The following is a 12,723-nucleotide window of genomic DNA, read 5'->3' on the forward strand; positions in this document are numbered from 1 at the left end:
TGATTCATTCATTTCATTGAAGTACAATTAGGTTTAGTGCTGAACTGGAGTGATATTCTAAGGCAGTGGTTCATTGATTAATCAGAGGGTTTCACGAGAAAATTAACAAGACAGGAAATAATGGAAAAAACATAAATGTTTATTTTTTTCTGACCTGTCTTTGCATTTTAGCCATGCTGGTAGCATTACTTAGGCCCAGTTTGTGCCTCAAATGCATTAGCATTAGCATTAGCATTAGCGTACATCAAATTTTGTACAGACATTCATGGTCCCCAGAGGATGAAGCCTACTGACTTTGGTGATCCCCTGACTTTCTCGCTAGTGCCACCGTGAGGTTGACATTTGTGGTTTTGAGTAAAATGTCTCTGTTACTTTAGGATGGATTGCCATGTAATTTGCTACAGACCTTCATGTCCTCCTCAAGAGGAGGTGTAAATCACTTTGGTGATCCATGTAGCACCACCATCAAGTCAAAGTTTTAGTTTGTCCAATACTTTTTTTTATTTGTATGCATGACCTGCAAAACTAATGACATTCCCATAACCCTCAGCTGTACTTTGTTTTTTGTTTTTTTACCTTTTCAGGCCTCTAAAGATTATTCAAATGAAAGAGAAAAGAAGAAATTGTTGATGATACTCTTCGCAAGTCATAGATGCCTTCAACTTGGGACAAAGGGTCGCAACAAGACAGTTCACTTCAAAAGGTCACAAGCCAAAAAAGGGAGTATGATATTTTTTAGATATTTTTGCCAAAACGCAATGACTCTTTGAATTTTTCTTGACGTTTTTAATGGTTTGGTTTATTAATGTTTGGTTCATTTTTCAAACCCAAAATGGGCCACCGAAGGTCAGCTTCTACAGGTCAGACAGCTAACCAGCCTTGGAGACTTTATTCCCATAGCAACCGTTACAAACCCGAGTCACACACAGGTCATTTTTACCACAGCTGTGTGTCTTCTTCAGGACAGTGCACGTTTGTGTTACTTTTCAATAGAAGCTGTATTAATAACATGTGCTGCGTGAAAATGTATCAGTAACATGTGTCGTGTTGAAAAGTAACACAAATGTGAGTTGTCTTCCAGATATGAAGATACATTGTTCTACATTTAAAGGGTGTACTTTTGCGTACGATGAGCCTCACCAGGAAACGTGATCGAACACGTAACAAGTTCACAGATTCCTTAATGAAAAACATCTGAGGTATGAAGATTCTTATTGTAAGATACAGTATGCGTTTGTGTACTGTTATCTAGCTTTAAGCACTCGCCACTTAGTAACTAACTTGATGAATAAGTGAGTAAGCGAGTCGCTGAGTAAACTCCCTTTTACATTTTGAGTGTGCTGCGGAATTCAAAGTGTCGAGCATGGGAAAGAAGATTCAGTTTGGACCCTAACCAAGACCAAAGCCACATCTTAGCTGGGCAAACCCAGTCATCTGATAATGGGACACACATGGCCACTGTCACTGGTAATCACTGAAACACCAGCATCTTATGAGGAAATCTTCAAGGCTGTTAAATCGACTCGATGTTCTCCCTGCTAATTACCTTGTCATGTGTGTAATTGTCTCATCTTGCACATCACAGGTGCATCCAGGCCTTAGATCCCAGCGGCAATTACACACATCTGATGTCCATTGTCTCGCAGTGTGACCAGCTACACCAAAGAGTGAGAGGAAGCAGGAGAGGGGAGAGGAAGGAAGAGTGTGTGTGTGTGTGTGTGTGTGTGTGTGTGTGTGTGTGTGTGTGTGTGTGTGTGTGTGTGTGTGTGTGAAGCAGAGCCACTTGAGTGCTAAGTAGCGGAGGTGAGGTTTCCAGGGAGGGCCAAGCAGACTTTTTCTAAAAATCCACCCAGCAGGTAGGACTCTCCTCCTGCCTGAGGATTGACCAAGGCCTCCTGGCTGTGGTGGGGTATGAAAGCTTTCTGCCGTGAATAAAGGAAGAATTTCCTCGTGGCTGCACCTACAGCTTTGATAGGCGTGGAAACAGTGACCGGCTCGTCCAGGACAGACAAGTCTTTTCTTCCTGCCGGCTCGGCGCTAACTCGCGTACACATTCTCGCCTCGCAAATGTTAAATCCGTGTTCATGGACAGTGTTACCCGACCGCCATCACTTCCCGAGGCTGAGAGCTGCTTTGAGATATGTATTTGGTGGTCAAACTTTCAGCAAAACCGCTCATCAACATGTCATGTTAATTTCTGACAAATTGGCTCCGGTCTTCCTCTCTAACTTTCCAAAGCTCTGTGTGGAAACAGTTCAGCATCTTAAGTCATTCTGGGAGAGCTCCCAGCATTTCACCTTGGCCTGAAAACCCCTCCAAAGAGCTCAGGAAGCCGGGGGGGGGGGGGCATTAAAACCCACTGATGATGAAGCGTTATCAACGAGGCTGAACACTCGACAGCCTCTTCGGCTGCTAAAGGGGACAAACACATTTAAGATCCGTTTATTAAGAGCTTCATTGTTCATTACCTCATAGCTAACACGGCTAATACTTGTAAAAGTATCCGTGCTGCTTACAGCCAGCGCTGGACGAATGAGACTCTCATGAACTCTTCCTGAAACCAAGTGAGCTCAGACAGTTTTATTCTTTGTTGTACCCTGAGGGAAAAATTCATTCTACTGGAATTTGTTGAGTTCTACTCAATGGAGGATTTACATGTTATCATTATTGATATGAAGATCAACGACCTTTTCCCAATCTTCTTTTTTTTTTTCTTTGTAACAAAAAACAGTCAAGCAACCTGACCTGAACCCGACAGGTCCCAACAATGGGCTCTGGTCGGTCCTGGGTTGGATCATTTTCAAATGCAATTCACTGAGGAAATTCTCTCTCTCTCTCTCTCTCTCTCTCGGACTCGGTCAATCTTCTGTATCGATGTGTTGGATTAGATACGCAATGCTCACTGGGAAGCGGTCAGCAGTGGATGAAATGTTCTGGACTGTAACTATTTGGACTGATGTCAAGTTCAGTTTTGGAAAAACAGTTTGAGTTTTGCCAGCCAAGTTCATCTGGCTGATATTGGGGAAAAGGTGAAGTTGATCTGTTGACCGGTAAGGCAGATCATTTGTTATTTGGAGATGCTATAGCTTTACATGCTGTGAGTTAACTGCAATGTGTCTGTTGCCACTAAACCTCTGGCTTATGCCATATTCTGTGTTGGTATTTTCCCACTGTCAGATTAGTTATGTTTTATTTATGAGAAAGCAAGCATGTAACTTTGTATTTGTAGAAGAAATAACAAAAACATAGTCTTGGTTTCAGGGTGGGTTCAGGTTGCAAATTGGGCAGTACCAGGCGGGTTCAGTTGGGTCGAGTCTAAAAGGAACTTTATTTTGAAACCGGTCCCACTTTGCTAATGATATCAGCTACCGTTAGCTAGCACCGATGTCGCTCTGTCAACAACACAGACACAAATCGACCACTGAACTGCAACTGCTTCCAAATAAGTTTGGCTTACCTGAAGCTTTTTTTAGCGATGTTGCTGCATCTCCAGATCTCACCACTTAACTTCATGCTGTAATGCTCTTATAACCAGTAATGACCGAAACGACAGCTTTTGAACCCTTTTTAGATTCGTTCTCTGTGTGCCATGTCATAGACTCATCGGTTTCAGATTGGTTCATCCAATAACATAATTCCCAACGTGCGAAACAACCTCCAGCCGCCACACTTTTCACTCATTGATGCCACTGGTCGACTCCTGTGTGCGCAGCCTCTCGTCGGCCCGCTCCACATCCAGCTCTCCCCGTTTGTCATATTAGAGATGGACTCAGTCTGCTTGTTTTCGCCCTAATGAAAACATAAAAATCTTGGAACCAATTTTGGATTCTATAAAAACGTCACTTGACTTGCCACAGGCTGTTCATTTCACATATGTAGAGAGGGGAGTACACATTACACACGGCATTCCAGACGAATCAGTCAGCTTTGAGTGAAATTCACAACATTAAATCACGAGGTGGATTTGCAGACGATAAAACAGAATGTTGTGTTACATGACTGCCCGAGTTCGTCTGTTTGGATGTATAGTGGGATAATACTCTTTACTCGCTCATTGCTTTCACATCAGTTTATCCAACAGAGAAATCACTCTGCTTAACGTCACACACACACACACACACACACACACACACACTTTCATGACTCCATCAGTTCCAGTTAATCAAAATGTTGAGTTGAGTCGAGTTGAGTTTTTCTTTGATCAGCCCTACACCTGTCGACTTCAAGAACACATGGAATGCTCCTGGAATCGGATGTGGAAAACCTTTGAATCGTCCGAGGGAAGAGGTTCAGTGAGATGCATGCCTGTGTGCCCACCGGTGCACCTAACATATGCTGTTTTCCAGATATTACAGTAATGGGATTTTGATCAAAACTCATAATTCCATGACTTTGACGACAAGCACTGTCCAAATGTTCTGCTTCCAGCCCTATAAGTGGTCACTTACTAACATGTGCTCCGTATTACTATAGGGCATGTTAAAATGGAACAGGACCCGTCTCCCCACAAAACAATACGGGCTGTGGTCTGAGAGAATCAATTCAAATAAACAGATGGATTTGGACTTTGTTTGATTGTCAACTATCCAGCAGGCTAAATCATCAAAGCAGCCAATGTTAATGTTTAGTGACTAATAGCTTCTATCTTTGTTTAGATGACCAGATGCTTCAATCAAGCTCAAATGATCTAAACAAATGGAGCAGATTTATCTTTGGTGTAGTGAAATAATCAGGTGCAAATAAATTGGCGAGGGAGAACAAACACTCCAGTTGGAGTCAGCCCTTAACTGAATACTATGTGTATGAGTTTATATTGTAGGCAGGTAGGTGTGAAGGGGAATGCTCTTAGTATGCACTGGGGCAACAGACTTATGAATATAATCATATTATAATTATAAGATAATATCATAAGAGATCTCGCGTGCATGATTAGTGAAAAGCTCCATCATGTGAGTGTATATAGTAGACTGACTTGCATTCAAAAACGTACCGGCCATCAAACCAAGCCTCGGACTGACCCTCAAATTGCTCTCGATCAACAGGCCACATGTAAAATAAGGGTACGGCACAACACAAGACACAATCTGAATCTGCCACGATTCATGATCACTGACCGTGGAGTTCCCTTTTTTCTAATCCAAGCGGTCAGATCACTGTTGAAATGCACTTGAGTGAGTGAACTCATCAGCGCTCATACTGTCTTCAGTTCAGTCAGGGCCAGACCCAGCACATTCAGTGCCCCAGGCAAGCTGCTAAAAGCTACTGATTTGTTCAGGGACTGTGGTGATTCAGTATAGTCAGTTCAGTTTGAAGACTCAGACCTGGCATCCACCTGCGTGGACATCACATTTTGGGTTGTCTATACCATAATACTTAATTCTGCTTATATGGAAATTCAGTGTGTGGACATCATTTTTCTCAAAAACTACATCATGTCAAAAGATGATGCTTAGTTTTTATACTTATCAGGTCCCAATAAGCCCAAATAGCAAAGAGAAATTAAAAATGCATACCAAACAAGAGCTTGGGTCTTAGGAGGTTAAAGATTGTACATGCACTGAACATCTCTGGAATCAAGGATAACATTTTTTCAGGGCAGATGAGTACCCTTATGATAAAACACACACAGGATCTCCTGTATTTGAATCAATAACGTATCCATCTTTCATTTAACATCAGTCTTACTGAAGTCACAGCAGCTGTTGGGACTGTCTCCGGGGTTCGTCCCTTGGTTTTCATCACCTAAACTTCCTGAAAGGCATGAAAAAAAAATAATCCAGAGGTTGGGGACCTTCCAAAAGCAGGAGGCTAGTTTGCCCATTTTCATTTGTGCTTTTATTTGTGTGCCTGTACAGCATGGACCTATTAATGAAGTCGCAAGTGGAAAACATCTTACAGAATATGTGCCCCTATTCACATATATACAACATAATGTTGCTGTACCACTGTCAGTGGTGTAGTTCCAGGTTTTCTTTATTTGCTGACTTTGGGAGAGTTGTGTCCACATGTCAATGTAACACAAGATGTTACATTTTGATTCGTTCCAGCACGTAACCCCCTGTAAACCGACAACCTGTCGCTTTTACACTTTGGCTTTTGTATGGATTAGACAAATTAAATATGACATGTACTTTTGTGAGATTTAGAGATGTTGACAGGTGTGTTTTTCCGTTTCCAGTCTTAGACGCTAAGCTCACCCCCCCCCCCCCCCGGCTCTAGCTTCATACTGAACGGACAGATATGAGAGTGATATCAATCTTCTCATCGAACTCTCAGCAAGAAAGTGAATAAGGGCATTTCCCAAAATGTCAAACTATTGCTTTAATGCATTTTTTGAAAAACTCGTTATCATTAATACTATGTTAAAACTAACTGTGAAGCAACAAGTAGATGACATGAAAACGTTGAGCCAAAGCTAAAGCTAAAGATGGACTATTACCGGAATAATACCCCTGGGGTTTTTCCTTCACTCTGCAATCTGTTAAATCATCATTAAACATTGTGGCAGTTAAGTATTTCTTAAAAATACCCATCAGAGTCAGTCTTGTGCAAACTGAACAAGCATGGTTTGTACGTTACACACACATCATTTTACTGTTTTATTTTACAATAAGACTGTACATGTACAGTTATTAGCTGCCACGACAACATGTCTGTGGTGCCTGGTGCAAGATTGCCCCTGAACATTCAGTATGGTTTCAGTTACCTCTTCATGTGGGTGATGAATGCAACAAGAGGCATGGCTGCCAGGAAGTCAGATGGATAGCTGGTCAGTAAAACCGGTATCGTTTTGTTTTTGAGGATAAGGAGAGCAGCTTTCTTATCAATCTGCACATTTTTCAGAGCTGTTCTGGAGACAAAATCCATATACTCCCCCTATTGTGTGATATGGGGAGGATTATTTTTGCTCCAGGCATTCTGTGTTATTCTAGAGGGCCTCATGGTCTAGTTTTTCAACGGGTGGGGGGGCGGGGGGGGGAAACATGGCAGGCCTCTGTTTTGAGGACTCTTCCAAAAATCCATTCCATTGCTCCAGCTCGTCAGCCGCACTGACAAACAGCCGTAACCGCCCTGACCTTCCCCAAACAACTTCCTCTGGAGAGGAACCCAAACAAATGTTGTTATTCAAGGCCTAATAATAATCTGGTATAAATAGGCAGGTTTGCGTCAGGGCTATGACAGGGCTTCGAAGGTTTTTGTGAGCACCAACTCACATGAAAGAGAGATGCACCGGTATTAAATCTTCAAAGTTATTTCTCAACTGGTTGAAACAAGAATCAGGTCGAAAGGGAATTCTATAAATACTGAATGCTGTTTCAAAGCCCTCTTCACTCTGGCCAGGAGTAAAAGTCTGAATACTTTGTTTATTAATGTATTGGCCTAAAAATCTTTTAAAAACACTGAAAAAACTGGAATCAGCCTACAAAATACCCCCTATGTGAACATTTTCATCTGTAGAATGGCTGCCAACTTAACTTAAAAAAAATGCAGTGGACAAGACCTCAGTGTCCACAATGGTGGCTACAGCCATGTGTCCAACAATAAATTGGACTTGATTCTTATAATCCAGACGAGAATCAAAATACCTTCCAAATTTCTGGCAGCCTGCTCAATGTTTAGACACTCGATTGCCAAAGATTTCTCATGAATTGTAAGGGTTGCACTTGGTGAGCCAAATGTAATATCAAGACCTTTCCGAGGCATACAAAGCTGGCCACACAAACAGTGAGAGTATCTAGGTTGCTTGTTTGCTGTGTTAAGAATGAACAAAATAAGGAAAGGATGTAGTGCAGACTGTCTTCACGGACATCCACAGCATTCTCTTACGCTGGGCGATAGAGGTGTCTTTATATTCCATAAAGACCACAGCTGTCAGTATATCTATTGTTCAGTGGCCGCATATTTCGGCCTCATGTTTGTAAAAGGAGACCTGGAACATTCCTCAGCTTCTTCTGTCACACCAGTAGTCCATTAGTGGCCCTTGAAATGGATACCCAGCCCCTCTATCATAAAATGGTGGTATTACGCCATTAACATTACTCTTATTACCGGTTTAACACTGAAATCAGACACAGTATCAAAGTCTTTTGTAATGTGCGGAATGACATATAAGACAATATCATCTTGACTAAGCTTAAGAAAGCACATAACAAGTCCTTTTAAGGTGTTATTATGTTATTGTAGTTTTCGTTAAAGACGTCTGATAGTGTTACGTTAATCTGCGTAATCATCCAGCCCTCGAGGGAAAATGACTGTATTTTCTGGAGATTGCTGTGTTCTGGAAATATTTTGCGTTTGTCCTTTGGTGTTCGTTATTGTTGGCTCTGTCCATGTGAACAATTACTTTGATAATGTTAGTTAGTAAACCTTTGGGGCAGCATATATCTTTAGAGGAATACTCCGACATTTTCCAGTACCTGACTGAAGGACTGGCAACATAACCTTCGCCGCGTTTTTAGCCATGCTACCGGCTCTAGAGATGGCAATGTCGGTCAGTCAGTCTGTCGTCGGCCCACCACTTTGATCCAGAGTGAAATATTAATGACTGCCATGAACTTTTTTATGGACATTCATGATCCCCAGAGGATGAATCCTAGAGACTTTGGTTTTGAGGGAAATGTCTATTAATATCTATTGGATGGATTGTCATGACATTAGGTGCGGACATTCGTGTTCCCCTCACGATGACTTGTGATATCTTTGGTGACCCCTGGACTCCACCATCAAGTAAATGTTTTTGTTTGTCGAATACTTTAGTTTATGACCAAATAACTGCAAAACTAATGACATTCCCATCAGCCTCAGCAGTACTTTGTGTTTACTGCTAAATAGAAAATGTTTGCATGATAACACGCTAAACTAAGATGGTGAACATGGTAAACACATACTTGCTAAACATCAGCATGTCAATACTGCGCTTGTCAGCATGTGAGCATGCTGATGTTAGCATTTAGCTTAAAACACAGCTCTCGCAGAGCTGCTAGCATGGCTGTCGACTCTTATAGACTTGTTGGTGGATCGGTGGATCTGCCTGGGCTGCGTGCTATCCTCTGACAACTGGGAGGCAGGATAGTCCGTTTAGATGTCACATATTCTAGCAGATACGAAAAGATACAGAACCCTCCACAGATACGACCAAACGTCCCGTGACTTTTCTCATGACGCAGTTTCGGGAAAATAGCACTGCCTCCTGCTTTGCTGTTGTCCAATTGGACTGCTCCCAAGGTAGACTGGTAAGTTGCCTATCAGCAGCAGCAGGGAGGGGAAGGATGAGACAAGCTAGACAAGGCAATGCCAACAGGCAACATTGTACCACTACCCTCTCTGTAACAACGGCTGGGCTGAATACTGTGTCAGGTATTTCCCACACAATATTAATAATATTATTAATAAGGCTTAGCCGAAGAAAAGCAGACTGGATGAGACCAGGCTTTAACCGGCAGACTGAGGATGAAAAGCACATGGAGAGGCAGCATATGTCTCTGAGTGGCACGTATACCAGACGGCACGCTACGTCAGAAAGTGCACAGAAAAAACATGGGTTGCCTGTGGCTAACCCAAAGGTATACTTTTCAGTTATAAATGGCCAAATCAGAAATAGTGCACAGCCATGCAGCTTTTACAAACCTCTTATTCAGGCGTGATAAACCAAACCATGTAACACATACTGAACTACCTGGCAGAGGAAAAACATTTTTCAAAGCTTGAAATTCATATTCTAAGCATCACATTTCAGTGACAAGAAGGTCTGTTCCAGTGATGAGTTGGATAAACGTCACTTTAATTTGTACCAGCAGTGCACCAGGTTCCATCGTCTGTACATATGAAGCACGGACTCCACGTATGGTCTCCAAATAGAGATTGATGCATTTAATCAAATGTTACCTCAGCCTTTGCCTTTCCAAGGATTTTGTCCTGGTTATCATAACAATAATGTCTAATGACGTTGAAATGGCAAGCGGCGGAGCAAGGGGCGAAATCGTTTCAATCTATCAAGAGCACATTAAAGTAAGTGTACACTGATTAACTGACTAGTCACACATAAGTCACACGAGTGCTGTAAAACAACACTGAGCCACATTAAAGTCTGATTAGAGTGTAATGAGGAGACCAATTCAAGTCGGTCGGAGTGCAGATTGCGTGTCCATTCGTCTACATACATACGGCACAGTGCACATGACAAATCCACCGTAGACGCTGGCTGCAGAAACATCAGCCGATGTGCTCATTTTCATGCCGCAGGAGTTCATTTTAGATTAAAGGAACACTTTGCTCATTTTCAACTTCATTTCCATATGTCACAGTTACAGCACAGACGTGTCGTGTTCCAGCAGAGCTCTCTGCCGTGGCTAGTTCACTTCCACCGTCCACTCACGTATTCTCACAGCAGTGGATGGCAGTGAATACCCTCGTGTGAGCTACCGTGAAACGCTACAGAGAGGCTCAGGTAGGCAATGTTAGCCGGGACGAGAAAGACTGAGCCAACAGGAGGAAGCAGAAGAAGATAATACAGATTATTTCCTCTTTCTCTATAATGCAGGATAATGTGGCGCTGGCACTGGTTCAAACTTTTGACGTTCAAAAACTGAATGAAGGTGCAGGTGAGATTCTGTAGGTGGGATGACGGACCTGAGGAAAGGCCACTCTCAGGGAGCCAGTCCAGATCCTCAATGCAGCTTGTGTTGGAAAGACAATGATTTGATGGTAAATACACAGTGTGTAGTGTGTGAATGTATCGGACAAGGAGGTTATGATTGGTTTTACGAGTGGCTTCTGGACGAAGGGAAATAAACATATTGGTTGTATGATTTTGGGAAAACCACAAAGAAAGACAGGATTGAATTAAATAAAAGTTGTGGGAGTTAATAACAGAAATAGAGAGAAGTGAATTGACTGGGTTGGCAGTTAAATGATGGGATGTGGTGGGAGGATTCTATAGTTAACTTATTAGATAAAAGGCCACAGTGAGATCAGGACAGTCAGGTCTTATTGTGTTTGTCAGTCAAGCAGAAACATTTGCGATATGCACCTCACACATGATGCATTCTGACAAGTGTAAGCACTGTGATGTCATGTCTCTGTCAGTATGAGTGCTATTGATGAGTCGGAGGTTTTAATGGTTTCCAAAGACCACCTTCACAGACTTGGACGTCTATGTCTTCAACTGCAAAATCTGACTTGAAGTGTTGTTTTTGGACATAAAACTGTTGCTAATTGACTCAATATACGAAGATGTTTGTCAGTTTGAATTACAGTATCCACAGTACAGCATGTTAACAGCTGCATGACTTTTTATGAGCTGAAAGGTGTCTCTGGTGGCCTTGGGGTTTAGGGCGCTGACCACGTAACCATTTAATGTCGCCAGTTTGATTCTGACCTTTGGTACATGTTCCCTCCTCTCTCTCCCCTTGTTTCCTTCCACCGTTAGAGAGTTTTTCTGGACTTTTCTAAAACATGTACTGTGTTGTAGGACATTTAATTTCTACTGCTAAATCTTCATTTAGTGGAACTGCTGGGGTGGCACTTTATACAAAAGACTGATCTGAGGTCTGAATACATGCGCAGGGTGAACTTAACTATACTTTCTACTGTGAAAATGTGAAATGTGACCCGGAGTTTCTCCTGTATCTGTGAACTTGGCTTTCAGCGAGAATTTAAAGTTTTGGATGCAGCATGAGAAAAACATAAAAACATCATGTGGAGCTTGGAGCTCCAGGAGTAGGCTAATAAATAAAGGACATATTTTCAGACTTCAAAGAAGGTTTAAGAAGAGCATATTGTTGTCCGATTCAACTTCACTGCATTCTTGAAGAGAAGCCTACATACTCCAGCCCTGCTCACGTAACCAAGACCTTGAACAGGATCTGTATGTGTGTGCACTGCAAACTCAAAGTGCTATGTAATGTAGTACTAACGAAAAAAACATGTATTGTCAGCCAGAATCTGCAAGCGCTCAGTAAATATGAATGTTTTCTTTAACCACCTGGGCCAGTTTTTTTCATCACAATCGAAACTGTTATACCTCCGATGACGGTAAGCTGTCAGTAGCTCTGCAGACAAGATGAAAGCTTCCATCTTAGGTTTCACAGTGAGTCATCCATCAGCTGAGGTAAGTTGTTTGTTGTTTGTGGACTGAATGGGGCTCGGCAGGGGTGGGATGGGGTGGTGTGGGGGGCGGGGCGGGGCGCAGAGAAAAGGTGGTATGTGGATTCCTGAGCAGGAGCAGCCTAACAGCACCGGTGCAGATGAGATGGATGAGATAGAGGCTGGAGTGCAGGCAGAGTTAAAGAGAGGCGGGATGAGGGTGGGGCAGGGCGGAGGGGTCCACTTTAAAAGCCCCAAGGGCCGGTGCATTGATCTAGAGATGTCTCCTTCAAGGTACGCATATCTCCTATCTGACTAATATTGACTTTGCCAGATTTAAATCTCCGTCTTCTGATGTTTTGTGGCCTTAGCGATGTCAACTTTGACCCCCATTTCCCGCCACTTCTTATTGGAGGCATATGTGGCTACATTATCTGAATTGGTAGTCTTTCCTCATAGGAAACAATGCAGCTTCTTTGCCGGTCCGAGGCTAACTGAATTAGCATGAGGACACATGACTTTGTTCATGATGGCCTTCAAATGGACGGATTTTTTTTTTTCTGTAGCGTAGCCACAACATGAATCACATCTGAGAAAACATTAGACACTGTCGAAGTCTCATTAGTTACACAGGGGTCC

The sequence above is a fragment of the Enoplosus armatus genome, chromosome 13, assembly GCF_043641665.1.
Source record: "Enoplosus armatus isolate fEnoArm2 chromosome 13, fEnoArm2.hap1, whole genome shotgun sequence".
NCBI classification, from domain to species: domain Eukaryota; kingdom Metazoa; phylum Chordata; class Actinopteri; order Centrarchiformes; family Enoplosidae; genus Enoplosus; species Enoplosus armatus.